Source organism: Oryctolagus cuniculus, chromosome X, assembly GCF_051225735.1.
Source record: "Oryctolagus cuniculus isolate XC-2025 breed Fujian yellow rabbit chromosome X, ASM5122573v1, whole genome shotgun sequence".
NCBI lineage: Eukaryota > Metazoa > Chordata > Mammalia > Lagomorpha > Leporidae > Oryctolagus > Oryctolagus cuniculus.
Window position 1 is genome coordinate 64950374 of NC_142888.1, and position 21225 is coordinate 64971598.

The following is a 21225-nucleotide window of genomic DNA, read 5'->3' on the forward strand; positions in this document are numbered from 1 at the left end:
CTGTTAAATATGAGAGTGGGAATAAGAGAGGGAAGAGATGTGCAATTCGGGACATGCTCAAGCTGACTTACCTCAAACAGTAGAGTTAGAAACATACCAGGGGATTCCAATTCAATCCCATCAAGGTGGCATGTACCAATGCCATCTCACTAGTCCCAGTGATCAATTTCTGTTAACAATTGATCATAATGATAGGACTAAGAACCAAAGGGATCACATAAACAAGAATAGTGTCTGCAAATACTAGCTGATAAAATAAAAAAGGGAGAGAATGATCCAACATGGGAAGTGAGATACACAGCAGACCCATAGAATGGCAGATGTCCTAAACAGCACTCTGGCTTCAGAATCAGCCCTTAAGGCATGCAGATCCGGCTGAAAAGCCCATGAGAGTATTTCAGGCATGGAAAGCCAAGACACTCTGGGAAAAAAAAAAAAAAACAACCTAAACGAAAGATCTCCGCGAGTGAGATCCCAGTGGAAAGAACGGGTCATCAAAGAAGGAGGTACCTTTCTCTGAAGGGAGGAAAGAACTTCCACTTTCACCATGGCCTTGTCTAAAAATGTTCATAGTCAGTGAACTCAAAAGGCTTCCATAGCCTAGGCAGCTCATGACAAGAGCCTAGGTTGATTACTGATGCCATAAACAAGAGTGTCAATTTGTTAAGTCAACAACAGGAGTCACTGTGCACTTACTCCTCATGTAGGATCTCTGTCCTTAGTGTGCTGTACATTGAGATTTAATGCTATAACTAGTACTCAAATAGTATTTTTCACTCTATGTTTCTGTGTGGGAGCAAACTGTTGAAATCTTTACTTAATGTATGCTAAACTGATCTTCTGTATATAAAGAGAATTGAAAATGAATCTTGATGTGAATGGAAGAGAAGAGGGAGTGGGAAAGGGGAGGGTTGCGGGTGGGAGAGACGTTATGGGGGGGAAGCCATTGTAATCCATATTCTGTACTTTGGAAATTTATATTAATTAAATAAAAGTTTAAAAAAAAAAGAAAAAAAAGGTAAAAAAAAAAAGAAAGAAATGACACAGAAATTCCCTAGATGACTCTGAAGTAGTCAGGTTTAGGACTCAGTATTCGAAGTTATTCCTCTTAAATCCCCTCTCTCTAGAAATTTAAGATCCTATAAAAGACGATCCTGAAAGTATGTTTTGATAGACACATCCAAAATGAGCCAAAATGTTGAGTCTTCACTGCTTCCATTATTCCTTGTTAGACACTGGATATTTATCAGTGTTATTTGGGAAACAGCATTCCCAAATCAAGAATGGCCTTTGACACCAATGCATGTCTGAAGGACATTATGTTAAGTGAAATGAACCAGGCATAGAAAGATAAACACATGTTTAGCTGAAAAGTTGATCTCATAGATATGGATGGTATAACATTGATTAGCAGAGCATGGGAAGTGTATGTGTGAAGGTGGATGAAAAGAGAATAGTTAATGGCTATAGAGGTTGTGTTGGATAGGAAGGATATCTTCTAATGCTCCATAGGACAGTAGGATAACTATGGTTGATAACAATTATTTGTATATTTCAAATAGCTAACGAAGAATTTGTAAATGTTCCCAACACAAAGAAATGATGCATGTTTGAAGTGACCAATTGCTCTGATCATTACACATATATGTGTATTGAAATGCCATTCTGAACCCCATACTATGTACAATTGTGTGTAATTAAAAGAATTAAACATGGGTATGTATGTAAAGCAGAAAATGGAACCAAAGAAGTTATCTTCTTCTGTTGCCCATGAGAAAGACACTCTATCTTACTTGCAGAACCTGCTCTCTTTTAAACAGTTAAAATCTCTTCTACAGCATAGTGATAGCTAAGACTTATTGTGAGCTTCTGTATGTTCCAGGGAAGCTAAGAGTGCAGCTACATGACCATTTTCACTTTTAACTTGCCTCAAATCCAAGTGTTTTAAATACACACACACACACACACACACACACATACATAGGGCTGGCACTGTGGTGTAGTGGGCTAAGCCTCCACCTGTAGCACCGGCATCCCATATGGACACAGGTTCATGTCTCAGCTGCTTCTCTTCAAATCCAGCTCTCTGCTATGGCCTGGGAAAGTAGTAGAAGATAGCCCAAGTGCTTGGGCCCCTGCACCCACGCGGGAGACCCAGAAGAAGCACCTGGCTCCTGGCTCCTGGCTCCTGGCTCCTGGCTCCTGGCTCCTGGCTCCTGGCTCCTGGCTCCTGGCTCTGGATCAGCTCAGCTCTCACCATTGTGTCTATTTGCGAAGTGAACCAGCAGATGGAAGGTCTGTTTCTCTGTCTCTCCCTCTGTAAATCTACCTCTCAAATAAATAAAATCTTTATAAATATATATGCTATATACTATATATCTATTTTCTCCCTTTCCATTCTCACTAATGTTGGTGAAAATTTGGTCAAGATCATTGTCAAATTTGTCTCAGTTATCTAGCCTGCTTTGTTTTCTGGACTTGGACTTTTCATATTTTTAAAAATTATTTAAAAAATTTACTGGCATATAAAATGTACATTTTTATGGGATACTATGTGATGTTTCTTTGCATATATACATTGTATAATGTCCAATTAGGGTAAATATATTTATCTTTTCAAGCATTTAACCATTCTTTACAGTGTAAAAACATCCCCCAAAATACTATCTTCCAGTTTTTTCTATAGAGAAATATACAGCAAATTAATATCACCTTCTCCCTACTGTGTAACAGACATTTATTTTTTTTTTTTGACAGGCAAAGTGGGGAGAGAGAGAGAGAGAGAGAGAGAGAGAGAGAAAGGTCTTCCTTTTCCGTTGGTTCACCCCGCAATGGCTGCTGCGGCCGGCGCTATTTGAGCTACGATTATGGGTCCTGGCCACTTACGACTCTGGCTTTTATATCTCTGGAATCCTGTCTGCCTCTGATCTTAAATTTTCTGAGCTTATCAATAGACTATCATCATCAGTCTCCTTCATGAAATCTACTTCATTGCTTTTCTCCCAACCACTGTTTTACAGGCTTTTCTGATTCTGTTTATCTTGTGGCCTGCAACTCCAAGTTCTAGTCCTTGAAGTTTCAGCAACTACATGTAAATTTGGCTTTCTAGCCAGGGTACAGTATCCTAAAGAGGGCAGGGATGGGAGAGTGGACAGGACAGGGATATGAAAGAGAGGACTTCTTTAGCCATCAACAATTCTAATGAATGCCTTCAGTCTTAGAGAAACTTGGTATTCTAGAAGTCACTCGTAAAGAGCCTATCTCAGCTGAAATGGAAATTGACATTTTATGTCTTTCAATAGCGGGTCAGAACTGACAGATACCACTTTGGATTTCCCAATGAAAGCCACTTATGATTTCCAACTCTACAGAATTCTGTGTTGGCCTGAAGCACTCTCTAAAAAGGTAGTGTATGGCTTTGGTCCAAAACTGCCTAAGTACTTTGAAAGCCAAGGAATGATTTCTCCGCCAATTGTATTTTCAATGATGTTAAATACCGTCCTTTTCAAATCTCTTCTAACTTCCGTCAACTAGAAAAGCTTCTAACTCGAATCAACAAATTTCACATCAGATAGATTGGCAAAGGCATGACATGAGATAAAACAATGTGAACACAAATTTAGTGTTTGGTTTTTGAAGCCACTGTCATGGATTGTAATTAAAAAACATTCTTTATGAACTTTGCCTACAGGCAGAGCTGTTCCGAGAATAAACTAAACTGCTCATAATTTTATTTCTGTTTTCCTTCCGTTTCTTGAGTTTTTCCTCCTTTTCAAGACCCTCAACCCCACCTACATCATTATTATCTACAATTTAGGGTGCATTTAGTCTTTCCACAAGTGACAAAATTACTTCATGTTATGAATATTAGCACCTACCCAAATATTTGAAAGGATGACTCTCTGGTTGCTTTAGTTAATTGAAAGGAGTGATTTGCTAGCAGTTAAAAGAGAAGGTTATGGTGTGAGGAATGTGTCCCTACCATTCCTCATGTCACACTGGGTACCATGAGCCTAACCATAATGATGGTCTCATTGTTAATTTATTTAACCACAATTTCACTTAAAGCACACTCATTCTGTCCCGGTTGCTCCTCTTCCAGGCCAGCTCTCTGCTGTGGCCTGGGAGTGCAGTGGAGGATGGCCCAAGTGCTTGGGCCCTGCACCCGCATGGGAGACCAGGAGGAAGCACCTGGCTCCTGCCTTCGGATTGGCCCAGCGCCGGCCATAGTGGCCATTTGAGGGGTGAACCAACGGAAAAGGAAGACCTTTCTCTCTGTCTCTCTCTCTAACTCTGCTTGTCCAAAAAAAAAAAAAAAAAAACACACACTCATTTAAGATGGGCAATTCCCTAACCAAGTTCTTATATCTTGTTTATTTTTTTAAAGATTGATTTATTTATTTGAAAGCCAGAGTTACAGAGAGGCAGAGGCAGAGAGAGAGAGAGACAGACAGACAGACAGGCTTCTATCCGATGATTCACTCCTCAATTGGTCACAACGGCTGGAACTGCGGCTGATCCGAAGCCAGGAGCCAGGAGCTTCTTCTGGGTCTCTCGCACAGGTGCAGGGGCCCAAGGACTTGGGCCATCTTTCACTGCTTTCCCAGGCCATAGCAGAGATCTGGATCAAAAGTGGAGTAGCCAGGACTGGAACCAATGCCCATATAGGTAGGATTTGTTTCTTAGAAACATTGATTAGCATGAGAGAGAGAGAGAAAGAGAACAGGAACTCCTGTACTGCCTCTGTTCTTGGTTCACAGGAGAAGGAAATATATTTTTATCTCCTCACACATTTATTCTTTAATCTCATTTCCTAGGGAGGAAATATTCTGTTCTTTTTCAAGGTAGTCAAGAGGCAGATGGGCAAACAAGCCATAAGCAATCTGTTTCATCAAGTCCCTCTCTGTGTGCCACTATACTATTGAAACTCTCATATCTATAACTGAAGACAATTTTTAAAAATTAATGCTGATTTGAAAAATTTTACATAAAACATAATGGTGTGTTTATAGGATTCTAAGTCTAAAGATTCTTTTGCAATGCTCCTCTCTGAGGGGGTCTTTCAAAATCAGGTAGCATTTAGCAAATCATGATGACTATTTAAGATGTGGAAAGGCCAGCACTGTGGTACAGTCAGTTAGGCTGCCACTTCAATGCAGGCATCTCATATAGGAATTCCAGGTTGAGTTCCTGCTGCTCAACTTCTGATCCAGCTCCCAGCTAATGCACCTGGAAAGGCAGCAGATGATAGCTCAAGTGCTTGGGTCCCTGTCACTTATGTCAAGACCAAGATGCAATTCCTGGAGCCTGGCTTTGGGCTGCCCCAGCCCTATCTGTTGCATCCTTTGAGGAGTTAACCAATAGATGGAAGATCTCTCTCTCTCTCTCTCTCTCTCTCTCTCTCTCTGTTGCTCTCGCTCTCTGTCAATCTGCCTTTCAAATAAATAATCTTTTCTTCTCTCACGTGGGTGCAGAGGCCCAAGCACTTGGGCCATCTTCCACTGCTTTTCCAGGTCATTAGCAGTGAGCTGGATTTGAAGAGGAGCAGCCGGGACTCGAACCGGAACCCATATGCAATGCCAGCGCTGCAGCTGGAAGCTTAACCTACTATACTAGGCCATGGCACTAGCCCCAATAAATCTTTCTTTCTTTCTTTTTTTTTTTTTTTTAAAGATGTGGATATTCCTTTTATCTATCTCCAACTGATATAAGATGTTTACATCTATTAACATTTTCTCTTAATAGGAATTCAGAATTGGTTATTTTATTTGAATTCTATTAACTGTCCCCAAACCATTGGCTCTCTTGATTTCACTAAGTTTTTTTTTTATCTAGAATTTTTTTTTCTATTTTATCCATGGAAATTGGAAATTTGCAACACTATGCATGTACTGGTTATACATCACCATAGATAGAGAAATAATTCACTTGTGCCAAACCCCAGAGCAAGCTGCTTACTATATAGGTGCTTATATTTACCATAGGAAGCTCTATATTTCATTTGGAAATATTTGTTAAAATCACTTATGTAATTAGACTGGCAAATACTTTCAAGTTCTGTCTTATGACCATTTTTCTCCAGGGTATCTACTATTCCTCCTTTATTAGTATAGTATTTTTCCTTTTTGAATAGTATAGAATTCTTTAGGGCATTATAAAGAACCACCAAATTAATTTATAACATAATGGAATCTCATCAGAGCACGACACCTGTGATGCCAGAGGATTTAGTGAAATTCCAGTTAAGGCACATAATTGAACGAGACAAGTGCTCATTATATTTAACAGAAATTTTAGTTATGTCAATAAAAAGAAAAATTCAGAATATTCATTCAGAATATATTTATATCACTGAATATATATTTTAATAACTACTAAATGATGCATAATATTTTGCAATAAATCACTGTATTTGAATACTTACTGTTTTTGTGAGAATGATGCTTCTGGTAGCCAAAGAAACTTTCAGTGTCACTTAGTTTCTTTATATTCTTCCAGATCTCATTTGATGCTAAATTTGCTAAGTGGCAGGAGAAAAATGCTGTGAAAGAAAAATAAACCATCAGAAAATGTAAGCCATTCCTTCTATAATGCTCTCTTCTAAGAACTCTAACATCAGAATCTAACCCCTTCCTGCAGCTTTGATACTTGGTCTGTGTCTGGGATATTGAGAAATGTTTGTTCAGAAGTAACAGTTTATAAATTTGATTGATGCTATGCCAGCAAAACGAGAAAACCAAAGATTAACACTAAATGTATTGCATTTTAAAATAAGTTGTCTTTTATCTGAAATTATGTTGTTTTGTGTATGAAATTCTGATATGAATGATTTATAATTTTAACAATATTATTTTGCAAAAGAACAACTTGGAAACCTTATGCTCATCTTTAAAACTTGAGGTGAAATTTAATTCAAAACCATTTCAGAAAATTACATTGGTATGATTTTTGAGAATGTGATTTTCTTCTTTTCCTTTGGACCACAGAGAATAGTGATAACATTTTTATTAGTGATTTTTTTGTACTTAACCCTTTAGGTCTAAATATACCATTTCTAATATTTATTTTTGACTCACACAGATGCTCAATTTTATGGTCCATATACTATTTAAAATTTCCTTATCTGCTTGTTTAAAGTTCTAAATCTCTTGCAATTATTGTATACTCTGTTTTTAAGTAAATATTAGTAGAAAAATGATTCTTTTAAATATTTTTATAATAGTTCCAAATATCAACAGTAGATGGTGCTAGTGACTTTCTAACAAAATAGCTTTCTTTACTACAAAAAGGGAAAACGAATGAGTCTCAACATGAACTAAAGTCCATAGTATCAGGATTTTAAAAGAACTTAAGGCTTAATAACTCAGCCAATTGGTTAAACATTTGCATTTCTTACTGGGAGTGAAACAAAAATTGCTGTATCAAATTTCTGTCTTCAGTGTCATTTTACACCTGGAAGTGCCATGTTTTTTCAGATAAAACATGTATCTAAATGGAAATTCCTGACTCTTTATAGGGAAAAGAGTTCTTATAATATTGCTAAGGTAATTCCCTAAATGGTCCTTTGTGGAACGCTGAAAAGGGTATATTCAAAACACTACTGTTGCTCTGAATAGAAAGAATGATGTGTAAGTATTTCTAGTTCAGTGAGGTCCCTGAGCAATAAGCAAACTAGTTTTTCTTTTCCACGAGATGGCTATCCAAAGGGTAGCCATCATATATTGTTATCTTTTGGAATAAACTATTTCAAAATTGTGAGACTTCCATGGACATGAATCCACTGGAAAAAAAATCCTATAGGATTTGGAAGGCACTTTAGGTGATGATATAGTAATAGAAGTGATGTTACCACTCAGTAATTGTGCTTCCCAAGATGATTTTGGTGGAGATATATTATAATACGGTCATAAATTATAACTAACTCTACTCTTTCCATTTTGTTTTTACTCTCATTCCTAGAAACTACATTTCCCAAAGCATTTCTAAAATTATACAAATATGGTCCTGGAGGGTCTGAGCTGGGAGAAGAGGTAGAGACACACGACATGGCTCATTATTTTGTTCCAGGGTTTGTTAGCATTTAAATGTTGAATAGTTTTGTCCCCACTAGGGAAAACTAAAATATTATGCCTCCATGAAAGTAGTAGAATGTGAATCATGTCAAAGCAATCTAATGAAGGCTTACAAAAAAGTTTAAAACATTTACCATTAAAATGATGATAGTCCATCAAAATCTTGTCCATGTCTAATTAAGGTACCCTTTATGAAAACTACTAAAAGTATATTCTTACCTGTCCACAAACATACAGTCATTTTGACTAGAAACAAAACAAAAAGATGCACTTATACAAATTAATTAATGAGTTAGTTCTCTGCCAAAAACCAGTTGCTTCACTAACTTCAATTTTTTAAGCAAATAAGTTTAAACAGCCAAAGAAATCCAGATACTGTAGTCCACTTTATTTTCTGAAAAATCACTAAACCTTTTCCATATAATATGAGTAGTCATAAGGACATAATTTGTCAGTATCCATGAGATTCTAAGACTCTTCATATTAGCAAAGTGAAAGATTCAAGTTCATCAACTACAGAGGATGCCATTTTCCCTTCCTAGGCATTTTGGATTATTTGCAAAGTGTAAATTTTACTCTCAGACACTCTGGCAAATAATCCACATAGTACATATGGATAGTATTATGCAGTTTAAAGGTGTTACATATCATTTATTCCAGTTCACCACTACAAAATCTCTATAATGCTTTAATTAGAATATAGTGGGTTTTTTTCTGTTTTGTTTTGTTTCATTTTTATCCTTATGTGCCTCTGATTCTTTAGCTGAAATCCCTGGTTCTAGATTAATTCTTGAAATTGTTCTAAATTGTAATCTGTAATGGAGTGAAGTATGTGTATAAATTCTTCTAATACTACAAAGTATATTTTTATGTAAACTTCCCACCAGATGTGAAGGTTTTGATTTTTTAAATTTGTAAAATTTACAATTTGCTTAAAATATAAAGCACCATTTATTTCACATTATTATCAATCTCTTTATTTTCTAAAAGTCCACACTGAATATGTAAAGCCAGAGGAATTAAATTTTAGTCCAACTATTATCATGAGGAGCTGTGTGTAGACACTATATTGTTTCTGTTAGATTATGAGAACTAAGAATATTTCTAGAACTCCCCATATAATTTATTTACTTGAAAAGTTAAAAATAGTAATACTAGCTCTGTGTTCTTTTAAGCAGAAAAATAGCTTAATGGATGCCATTATTTGAACACGAATGTCACCCTAGAAGCACATCCTTATTCAATATCTTTATGTTTAAAAGGAGGTGAGAATACAGTAGGAAAAAACATTTTTCTTGGACTCATTTTAATAAGCCCTTCCAGTTCATATAGCACCTTAAACTTACTTAATTTCACTTGATATAGATAATGATTATTTATACAATGGGGCTTCATTAAAAAAAGGGACAGCACGGATATTTGGATGAACCTATGAAGTGTCAGTCTCCTGACTAGGTGCTTTATATATTTTTTAAAGATTTATTTGCAAGGAAGAGTTAGAGACAGAGACAGACAGAGAGGGAAAGAGAGATGTTTCATCTGCTGGTTCACTCCCCAGATGGTGGCAATGGCCAAGTTGACCAGGAGCATGAAACTCCATTTGGATCTCCCACATGGATGGCAGGGGACCAAGTACTTGGGCCATATTTTACTGCTGTTCCCAAGTACTTTAGCAGGGAGCTGGATCAGAAGTACAGCAGGTGGGACTTGAACCAGTGCTCACGTGGAATGCTAGCATCACAGACAGCAGCTTAACCCGCTGTGTCACAACGTCAGCTTTTGGGTGCTTTATATCTATTATCTCATTTGTAGAGATCTGTGGGTGCTATTAGTGGGGAACAAAATCCCCTGAGTTTCAGATTATTAATTTTTATGTTCCTGTTTTGAACGAGAACCTCAGACGCTAGGAAGATATAGGCTAAACAGGAATCTACATAACAACTAGAGTGTCAAAAGAGCTAATATCATTGGGCATATAGTTAAACACAGGTGGAGATGACACAGAATAACATTCTCATGCAGTGAAGTCACCATTCAGATACCACTTTAGTTATGAAATTGTATCTCACCTTTTCTTAACCAGAAATCCTAAGGACATTGTTTACTAAAGTAAAGCTGACGCTGGACAGGGACTCTCATTTTGAAGTTAAAGTAACAAATGTGAATGTAACCATGTGGTTGATATCTGTTTGATGCCCTATATAGAAATTTTACTAGAAAAGCCAGGGCTGGTCCAGTATGTGTCAGCCCTATACTTAACAAGGAAGGAACGGCAGGTGACTTGGAGAGAAAACAACATTACAAAATCAACATTTGTAACACCCTCTTATTTGAATTCTTGGCTCTGGTCTGTAGTAGGAAGGGTTGCAATGAGATGTTCTAGAACGTGGGAGAATAATGTGAGGTCAAAACCAGCTGGCTAAGGCAAGTGTCATTTCACGATTCTGTGAGCTACGAGCTCCTCAAAGGCAGAGTCATTCCTATTTTGTGATCTAGCTGAATTCTGGCTAACACAGTGATATGCACCAAGTATACATGTAATACATGTGTTGCTGATGATTATATTATTTCTGAAGGGTTAAGATGATCTAAAATACAATAAGAAGTTGAGTGATTATAAACTTTGAGATAAAAGAGAATAACCCTTTTACTGAGTCAAATGACTCACCCTTTATGTGCTAGGGTATCTCATTCAATGCTGCTGGCCTCCAGGAGTCAGCCTGCTCAAATAATAACAAACATTACAAAAATCCATCAAGCATTTTGTCCATCCCTCTAAACATATGGTCTCTTATTATGCAGTATCTTAGGTTTAACAAATTCAAGTGGATTATCAGAAAAAGGGAATTATTAGGAAGATTTGAGGGAAATAAAATTCTATATTCTACCGTCTTAGTAGGGAAAATATCAATATTAAATATATCTTAATAAGCAGTGAACATCCCAGCAACAACATTCTAGAAATTACTTCTCTTGCTGCATAGAAAAATCAAGCATAGGTAAAATGGAACAAATGCCAAGATAATGGGCTCTCTTTCTCCTCCTCTAACACTTAATCACCAATTATATAAAACCAGAACACCTCTGGCCACTAAACAGGATTGCAATAATTTTCCAGACAAGGCTCATTTGAGAAAATTAAATTGGAAACAAGTTTTTTTTCAAGATATCAATCCTTTTTGATGGTGGTCTGTTCTCATAATACAAAATACCTATCCTAATGATTGTATGAGATGGTAATAGATTATGAAGTTACTCTAATATGGGACATAAAAAGCAATCTAAAAGAATAGTCTAAATGCTTTAACAAAAATATAAAATAATATTTATAAATCAAGGAAAAGTCACATGAACAGACTTTGATATAGGCAGGAAACAGAAAGATATCATGAGAAATTAATAGTTATAAGAAAAAAGGCCTTTTCACAACAAAAATGATAACAATGTGAGGTAATACACATGTTAATAAGTTATATTTACTCATTTCAAAATGCATATATAGCTCAAAACATCATGTTGTACATAGTAAATGTGAAGGGTCTTCAAAAAGTTTTTGTAAAATGCATATTATGACAAAATAGGCATGGATTTAAACTTTTTGCATCAAAATACATTTACATTTTAATTCCATTCTCCACAAAAATTATGCACAATCTGTTTCAATTTTTAAAGATGACTTTCAGGACATTTCATAGAGAATACTTCTCTGCAAAGGAAACTGCAGGAAAATAAACATGTCATTCTCCCAAATATACAGAAAATCATCTTCTATATCTTATATATATAAGGAAGAGGTGTTTTTCCCTTTCAGACTTTTTCTACTGTCCTCTTGATTCTACTTCTGCTCAACATCCACCAATTGCCACTTCTCTGTATGTGTTATATTCAATTTAATGTTTTTTATCCCTTCCTTTCTCCTAGCCTATATCCATGCTCTGGTTTCCTTATCCTCAGATTAAAACAGACAAAAGCACTGTTTTCTTGACTCTACCTTCTTTGAGCTCTCCTTCTCTGCCATAATTAAACTTCTTAATAATCAACACTTGCCATCTTGCAGTTTGGCTATCATCCTACTTCATTGTGCTTCCATTGTCTCCATGCAACTGAATGTACACTCTGTGTAGGGGTTTCCAACCAGGCATCTACCCACAGGAATTCAGGCCAAATTTGCACCAGAAAAAAAAAAAGAAATATATTTGTATTTTCACTAAACTTACTGAAGTTTGGCATTTCCTTCTATTATGATAATAGGCAATTGTCATTAAGAGAAAACACAAATATTTTTATATAATATAGATATCTTAAAATTCTACACTCAGTACATTAGAATTGTGGTAGTTCTTAGATTGTACATGATTACACATTTCCTGTCTACACGTAGGACATGTAGATGGTAAATTATTGAGCAACTCTGCATCTACTTGTGGTTCAGTTATCAATGAAGTCAAATACTTCCACATTGGTGACCCAGGCAGATAAGTTGCTTTCTGATTCTCCCCATCTATAAATGATCAATACACAGAAGGAGATTAGTCAAAGACGACTCCAGATATTAGTATTTCATTTGGTCTATTATTTGAGCAATAACAATATTAGTACTAATACATCTTTTGAAAATTAAAATCTAATTTTAAATTGTGTGTTTTAATTTCATTTTTTATATTTAAATGACAGATAAAATTGTATGCACTTATCATGTACAACATGATGCTTTCAACTATATATACACTTTGGAATGACTAAATCTCTCTAACTAACATATGTATTGCCTCATATTGTTATTATTTTATGGTGAGAACATTTAACATCCACTGTGTTAGCATACTTCCAGATTATAGTATGTCTTTATTAAGTATAATCACCACAAATTACACGAGATTTCTGGAACACTCTCCTCCTAACTGGAATTTTGTAACTTTGTCCAACATCTCACCAACTTCTAGTTCTCCAAATGCCCAAAGCCCTGGTAATCATTATTTTATTCTCTAGTTTTATGAGATAAACTTTCATAAATTACATATATGAGTAATATCATATGGTATTTGTCTCTCTTTGTCTGGCTTATTTCACTTAACATAATTTTAGCCAGGTTCAGCCATATTGCTCAAAATGGCAGGATTTCCTTTTTCAACTTGCAAAATATTTTATTTATTTATTTGAACAGTAGAGTGACATAGAGGGAGAGATGGAGAAGGGGGGAGGGAAGAGAGGAAGGAGAGAGGAAGAGGAGGGGGAGAGAGAGAGGGAGGGAGGTAGGGAGAAGGAGGAAAGGAGAGAGGGAGAGAGATCAATCTTCTATCTGCTGGTTCACTCCCCAAATGGCAGAAAGAGACAGAGCTGGGCCAAGCTGAACTCAGGAGGCAGGAACTCCATATTGGTACCCTTCATGGGTGGCAGGGGCTCCCATTACCTGGACCATCTTCTGCTGGCTTCCCAGCACATTAGCAAAAAGCTGGATCAGAAACAGAGCAGCCAGGACCCAACTGGCACTATGATACAGGATGCTAGCATCACAAGTGGCAGCTTAGTCCAATGCTGGCCCCCTATTTCTTCATGATTCAACTTTTGTAGCTTGTATGCATCAAGGAATTTCTTCTAGATTATCTAATGTTTTGTGTATGATTTTTCACAATACTCTCAAGATATTTTGATAATAAAACATCATTTGTAATGTCTCTTCTTTCATTTCTGATTTTTTATATTTGAGTCTTCTCTCGTCTTCTCTCTTTTTAGTTCATCTTAGCTAAAGATTTGCTGATTTATCTTTTTTTTAAAAGAGATGTATTTATTTATTTGAAAGAGTTACACAGAGAGAGGTGAGGCAGAGAGAGAGAGGTCTTCCATCCGATGGTTCACTCCCCAACTGGCCACAATGGCCAGAGCTGCACCGATCCAAAGCCAGGAGCTTCTTCCGAGTCTCCCATGCAGGTGCAGGGGCCCAAACACTTGGGCCATCTTCTGCTTTCCCAGTCCATAGCAGAGAGCTGGATAGGAAGTGGAGCAGCTGGGACTCGAACCTGCACCCATATGGGATGCCGGAGCTTCAGGCCAGGGTATTAACCCGCTGCACCACAGCACCAGCCCCAGTTATCTTTTACAGAAATAACCTCCCGGGGAAGACTTTTGGCCTATAGTTTAAGACAACACTTTGGATGTGTGTATCTCCTATCAAGGTGCCTGGGTTCCATTCCCAGCTCCTCTACTGATTCCTGGTTTCTGCTAATGCACACCCTGGGAGGCAGCAGGTGATGGCTCAAGTGGTTGAGTCCCTGTCACCCATATGGGAGACCTGGACTGAATTCCTGGCTCTGGGTTTTGGCATAGTCCAACCCCAGCTATGGCAGGTATTAAGGGAGAAAATCAGTCGAGAGGTCTCTGTCTTCCTCACTCTGTTGGCTTCTTAAATGACTAAAGCTTTAAACAACTTTTAGTTTCCTTTATCTTTTCTATTGTTCTTCTAGTTGTTATTTTATTCATCTCTGCTCTGATCTTTATTATGTTCTTCCTTCAATTAACTTTCAGCTTTGTTTGTTCTTGTTGTTCTAGTTCCTTGAGTGCAATATTAGGCTGTTTTGTGTGTGTGTGTGTGTGTGTGTTTGAGACCTTTCCTTTTTTTTCATATAGGCATTCATTGCTACCAACTTCCATGCTACAACTGTTTTTTGCTACATTTCATAAATTTTAGTATGTTGTATTTACATTTTCATTTGTCTCAATCCATTTTTAATTTTTTAAAATTTCTCCATTGACCTATTTGTTGTTTCAGAGTATGTTATTTGATTTTCATGTATTTGTAAATTTTCTGAATTTCCACTTCATTGAGTTCTACTTTTATAGTATTGCAGTCAGAAAAGAGCTTGATATGATTTCAGTTCTCTAAAATTTGCTAAGATTTTTTTTTGTAATCAAAGATACGATCTATCATATAATATGTTTGATGTGCAGTTGAGAAGACTGTGTATTATTCAGCTGTTGAATGGAATATTTTTTATAAGTCTGTTAGGTCCATTTGGTCTAGAATGTAGTTTAAGCCCAGTATTTTCTCTTAAATTCTCTGTCTAGATGATTGGCTCATTCAATTGCCTATGTTTAAATGCATAGTCTTACTATTTAATACTTTTTTTTCAGCTTGAGAATGTCCCACTATTTAATACTTTAATAACAATTAGAAATATGCTTCTTTTATAAGCCTACATGCCTTATTTTATGCATTTAAGCCAATTATTCTTGGAGGGGTTATATAGACCTCACCAGACTGCCAAAGGGTCCCATATAAGCAACAAAACTGGATAACTACAGAAAAACAGAAAGAAAAAAATTATTGGAATGAGAGGGTAGGTCATGGAATTGAAAGATCTGATGATGAAAGCCAAACTTGGAAAGGATATAAACTAGGAAATAGCTATGAATCCAAATATAAGAAGAAAAATACATGAATTAAGCAACTGTTTTTTTTTTTTTCTCTCATTATTTCTCTTCTCAAAGCCCAAAGTCCAGGTGAAGAGCAAATGGATCTAGTTTAAGTCACATGTACATCCCTTTGGTGAAAGCATGGAACTTTAACTTACAAATCTATCAACCCTTATCTATGTTATAGGAAAATTAGTTCCTCTTTAGAATTTCCAAAAGAAGAATGTGTGCTGGATGACCCTAGACAATAAATGTCTACAACGAAGCTGCTTGTTCTATGTATATAGGCTTTCTACTTTCATATATGTTCAGTGTTTCAAACTGGCCTACTACCTTTCTCTGGGTACTTTTTTTCCCTATTTTTATGATTTTGTTAATGCTGTTTCCTCCCTCAGGAAAGTCTTGGTCTATCTCCTTCTTCTGATGAAAGTCCTGCTCACTCTTTAAGAGCTAGATCAATCATTTAAAAGTTTCTAAAAGAAAAGAAGGGAGAAGAAGGAAGGGAAAAGAGGAAAGAAAAAAAAGGTCACTGTCGAGAAGCAATAACATAGAACAGCCCTTGTCTAGACTGTTGAGGAACAGTCCTCTTAGTTTATTTTTTTATTATTATTCCTTTCTTTCTTTCTTTCTTTCTTTCTTTCTTTCTTTCTTTCTTCCTTCCTTCCTTCCTTCCTTCCTTCCTTCCTTCCTTCCTTCCTTCCTTCCTTCCTTCCTTCCTTCCTTCCTTCCTTCCTTCCTTCCTTCCTTCCTTCCTTCCTTCCTTCCTTCCTTCCTTCCTTCCTTCCTTCCTTCCTTCCTTCCTTCCTTCCTTCCTTCCTTCCTTCCTTCCTTCCTTCCTTCCTTCCTTCCTTCCTTCCTTTCTGCTTCTTTTTCTTTCTTGGACTAAACAGGACGGGGGGAGGAGTAGGTGGGAGTGAGGCTACAGTGGGAAGAATTATTATGTTCCTAATGTTGTATTTATGAGATACATACAAATAAAATTGAAGAAAACATCAGTGAGAAAAAAAATCCATAAAACCTATTTGTCTATATTTACACAAAAACAATGTCTTATTTTGTCACTCTTGTAAGTACTATTTTAACCTAGTTATCTAATACAAGGGTACTTAAAAGTTTATGAAAAATGGAATTAAAAGGCAGGTTTCTTTTCCTGCAATTTTTAAAAAAATACATGCATAGTTTTTTCATAATGTGTACTTTTTCAGGAACTTTTTGAAGACCTCTCATATGCTTGAGTTTCAATTTTTTTTTTTTGCTCTGAATATCTTTTAATTCTATCTTACACAAACTTTTTGAAGTGCCCTTGTACTGCTTGTAGTGTAATTATGTTTGAACCAATTCTAACCTCTATTATTAAAACATTATCTCTGTGAGGATAGAGAGTAACAACATGCGCCAAAGTGCTTTCCATATAGTAAAAGTTCAATAAGTATTTTGGTAAGTAACTAATTAATATGGGGAAACTAAAAGCAAATCTATTGTTTTGGTTTCCTGGAATTAACTAAGCGAATTATATTGTATATATTATGAGTAATGTGTCTGTATCTGTCAAAAATACAGAAGAACTATGTAAACATTTGGGCAGATTAATGTGTTAATACACACCAAAATATCTATCTGGATGAGTCAATCTTTTCCTCCCTAAATCTAACAGTTACTTTATTATCGTCTTCCCCAAACTTCAGAGAAATCCTAAAGAATTTCACAAATCCTCTTTTCATTCAGTGAGAATCTGGAATTGTAAGGCTGCAGTGTTCTAAATAGTAGTCTCAGAAAACATCGAGCTGACTCCTCACTAAAACAATTACAAACCTTCTTTGTAATGATGGGTGGAGAGGATGAGACAAATACTCAGCAATGCATATCATTGCAAGAGCTTGTGACTTCTGAATTTCGCTATTGATTTACATCTGCATTGCTCAGCCCAGAGGTGTGAATTTGAAACACCTAAGCAAATGAGTATGTCTAAATCAAGTCTCCAAATAATATTTTACAAAACAGTGTACCTCTAGAAATGTATTTTTATATCTCCTGGAATATTCTAGGGCTCCCAAGTATTTCATAGACTTTTAGAGGTTCTGCAATAGCTATGTTTATGGATACCAGTTATGGTATGAGTTTCTACACTTAAGGCTTGCCATAAAAAAGTTCCACTTTCCTCTGAGATTTGTGTAGAATAAACATCCTGTGAAAAAAGCATTTTAACAATATTTGAAGTGGATGTTTTTTGCTGTGCATTGCAGCCTTCATTTTTATCTTTTCGTTGATAATAATGTTTCTTTTCCCTGTCCTCATGCCTAAAAAGTGTCCTATTATAAAAGATTAACAGAGAGAAGAGAGTTTGGAGTTGAACAGTAATTGGCTATTACCAGAGTGAAAATCAAGAGGAATGGGAGGTTCCCCCAAACAGAATAGGAGTTATGTAGCAGCAGAAATAACATTGAAATAAATCCTTTGTAACAAAGATCATTCTCTTGAACCTCTCCAACTGGTTGTGTGTGGTTGGTTTCGGCTAAGGTGGAGCTGGTTCTACCATTACATTGTTGTTATTACTGATAATTATTTTCATTGTGCTATGAAATATCTACATGGCATTTTATGGCATCACACATAAAGACCATACCCTTTTCCTCCAGTTCTAGAAGGCATTGCTTGGGCTAAATTTTCAGGTCTGTAGATTTTTAAAAGTAGAATTCCATGGTAATTTTTATACATATCTCATTACCTTCTTGAACTTCATAGAAATTTACTATATGTTCTTAGTACATAAAATGAAAGCTGTCACAAAGTAAATATGTCAGCTGCCTCAGACATAAATCTTTCTTAAGGAGACAGTCTTCCTCCATTCCATTCACTCATTTATCCATTTATTCGTCTATTCAAAATGTTGTCACTTGATCTAAAAGAAGAAACCAAGGGGATTAATTTTAGAAGTTTAAGGATTGAAATTTTTGTGAAACAAAAGCTAGATTTTGAGCAATATTTACTTGTACTTATGGGTAGCCTCAGTCAATCACGTTAAGGTGGTGCTTGTTGGAAGCAGGTAACTAAGAGAAATAGAAAGAATTATAGCCATTTCTTTGAAATCATCATAATCCACTTGGCTTTTCTGATATTTACATAGACAAATAGATGACTTAAGGCCAAAGTATTCCCTTTGCTCAGGGCCCAACTAGAAACATCTCAGACATGCTGAAACAGTCAACAAAATAACCACCATGAACCATAAAGTGACTCCAGAAACATTACAAAAAAAAAAAAAAAGATATAGAAACTCAACACATGAAAGCACTTAAGAATGATTTGTCACAAGATTTTCATTTTTGTGGGTCCACATGGTCCTATTTGGTATTGAAGAAGACAAACTAAGAGCATTACATTTTTCTGTCTTATTAGAAATATCAAGATACATTTCTGTGTGTACATGTACATATTTATCTACTATTATGTTAGGAACAATAAAATTTAAAAGAACTATATTGCTCCAAGTCTGTGTGTGTGTATGAAATTTGCTAGTGAATGTATTAATTGTTTCCTGGTTTTTCACATATTCTTGGCTAGTCATATAAAGCCTAAAATTAAATACAGATTACAAGATTTGGAAACCATTGTTTTACTCTCCTTGAAGACATCTAAATTCTCTGAAAAAAAGTTTACATTTCCATACAGCAATTTAGTACCTCCAATTAAACCTTATAGCATTGTTGATGACACCAGTATATAATACAACAGTACAAGTTTGCCCATTAAGACTCATTATGTAAATTAAAGGATCTATTATGCTATTTTGTCTTTGTGATATATTACACATCACTTGTAAGTAAGAATTTTGAACTTGCAATTGAATTCAGGTATTAAAATACAGTATTTTAGCTTGGTTATTTTATTTATAATGCCCCAACAAAATTCTCTGATGTTCTTATTTAGCAATGTCATAAGTAGAAAGCCATAAATTCTATAAAAATTTAAAGAATACCTTGTACATTATTTTGGGAATAGATTAAGTGGGAAAGGCTGCATTTTTAAAAACTCTGAGATATTTTATCGTAAGTCCACAGATTTCTTCTTAAATTCAAGGAAATTTAAATTATTATGGACAAAAGAAGTTTTTTGTTTGTGAAGATACTTTACTAAAATCCAATTCTTAATCTAGTTCCCATCACAGGATATTTGGACTAAAGATCTTAACCTCATTGCTCAGCATGTGAGTAAAACTAAGTTTTCATGACTGTCAGGCACACCCAACTAAACCAGTTTTAATTTTGTAGACTCCTGCATTGCTCAGATTGGCAAATCGCAGCATGCTGTAGTCTCTAGTACATCCATGAGTCATTAAATTTTTTTAAAAAGAAAGGACATCTTGAAATCCACCTTGTCAACACTGATGATGATTAGAAAGGAAATGTAATTGATTTATTCACAAGTAGGACCGCTTAAAATTATATCCCATCTTTATCATCAGTTACACTACTTCAAGTATGCTGGCCTGAAAGAAATGAAATGCTTTTTACCTCCCACAGAGTAAAATTATTTTACCATTAAATATAATAATTGATTTCAATGATAGACTTAGCTGTCACCCTTAGCCTCTACAAAAGAATTTTTCATTACATAGTTAAACAGCCAGTTTTGAAGCCCAAATTCTCCAAACCACTGAGCTTGGGTTAATTCTACAAGGCCTGCTGAATATATGAGGATTGCATAGAAGCAAGCAAGATGATTTGAAAAATTGTTAGCACTTCATAAGTTTTTGCCCACCAATTTGTTTTGCAAATGAAAATGGATTGGAACAAATCATTGAAATGATTATACATTAATTTTTACTGGGGAAAGAAGATAGGCCAAGATAATAAAATAAGCCCTCTCAGTGCTTTGAATTAAGTTACACTCTGAATTGTCCAAGCACACTTTCCAGTATGCTTACCTGGGCACACTTCATTTATTCATTCATCTATTCATTCATTTATTCATTTATGCAGTAAACACATACTGTTTTCCATTTCTATGACAGTCTCTGTTCTAGGTTTTGGGAACACCATACTAAGAAAAACAACTGAGCTAGAATGCACTGTGCTACATGTTATGATGCGTTTAAGCATGAGACACTATAAAAGCATGTGGAGCAGAACATAACCCAGTCAGGAAAGGCATTTTAAAAGTAGTGACATCTAAGCTTAGATGGTAAGCCAAGGGAAATGAAGGGGGATGGGTGATTCAGGTGGATTGAGCAGGCAATGTTTACAAAGAACTGAAAGAAATTATTTTGACGCCTAGAATGAATTGTTCTCTGGGTTTTCTTCACAGAAGTATATCCCTTCACAATGCAAACAAATCTCTTTCTGTTCTCTTCTTGTAGCAGAGTTCAGTTGCATAACTTCTAAAAGTTAATATGAAAATGCAACAAAATACTAATGTATAGAATGCAGAGAAAGTGCAGTTTCGTGAGAGGAAACCAACACTCATGAAATGTGTATTCTTTCACTGGTTTCCCCAACCTAATTAATGACGTGGCATACACAGGAGACTGAGTATGAGAAAATTTGGTTAAATCAGAGAAGCTGAATAGTAGACTAGATATTAATTGGATCCTTTTTAATGCTCTTAGTTCCACTGTCTAGTGCTCATTCAGATCTCAAGTGACAAGAGAACTCCTCCTCTCACTTCTTGAAGTCATCTAAGGATTTTCTTTTTCAGTCTCACTGGTTGGTGTCTAACTTCGGAATGGCTTTAGAGAGGAGGCTGA

At 35.8% G+C, this 21225-nt stretch overlaps 1 long non-coding RNA gene across 1 annotated transcript in view; it reads right to left on the reverse strand.

Moving 5' to 3' along the window:
* Window positions 1-6424: 6424 nt before the first annotated feature.
* Window positions 6425-21225, reverse strand: part of LOC149119664 (uncharacterized) — a 112114-nt gene continuing 97313 nt past the window's right edge. Inside the window, exon 3 of the long non-coding RNA XR_016227955.1 lies at window positions 6425-6541. This is a non-coding gene — a long non-coding RNA (uncharacterized LOC149119664). The remainder of the gene's footprint in view (window positions 6542-21225) is intronic.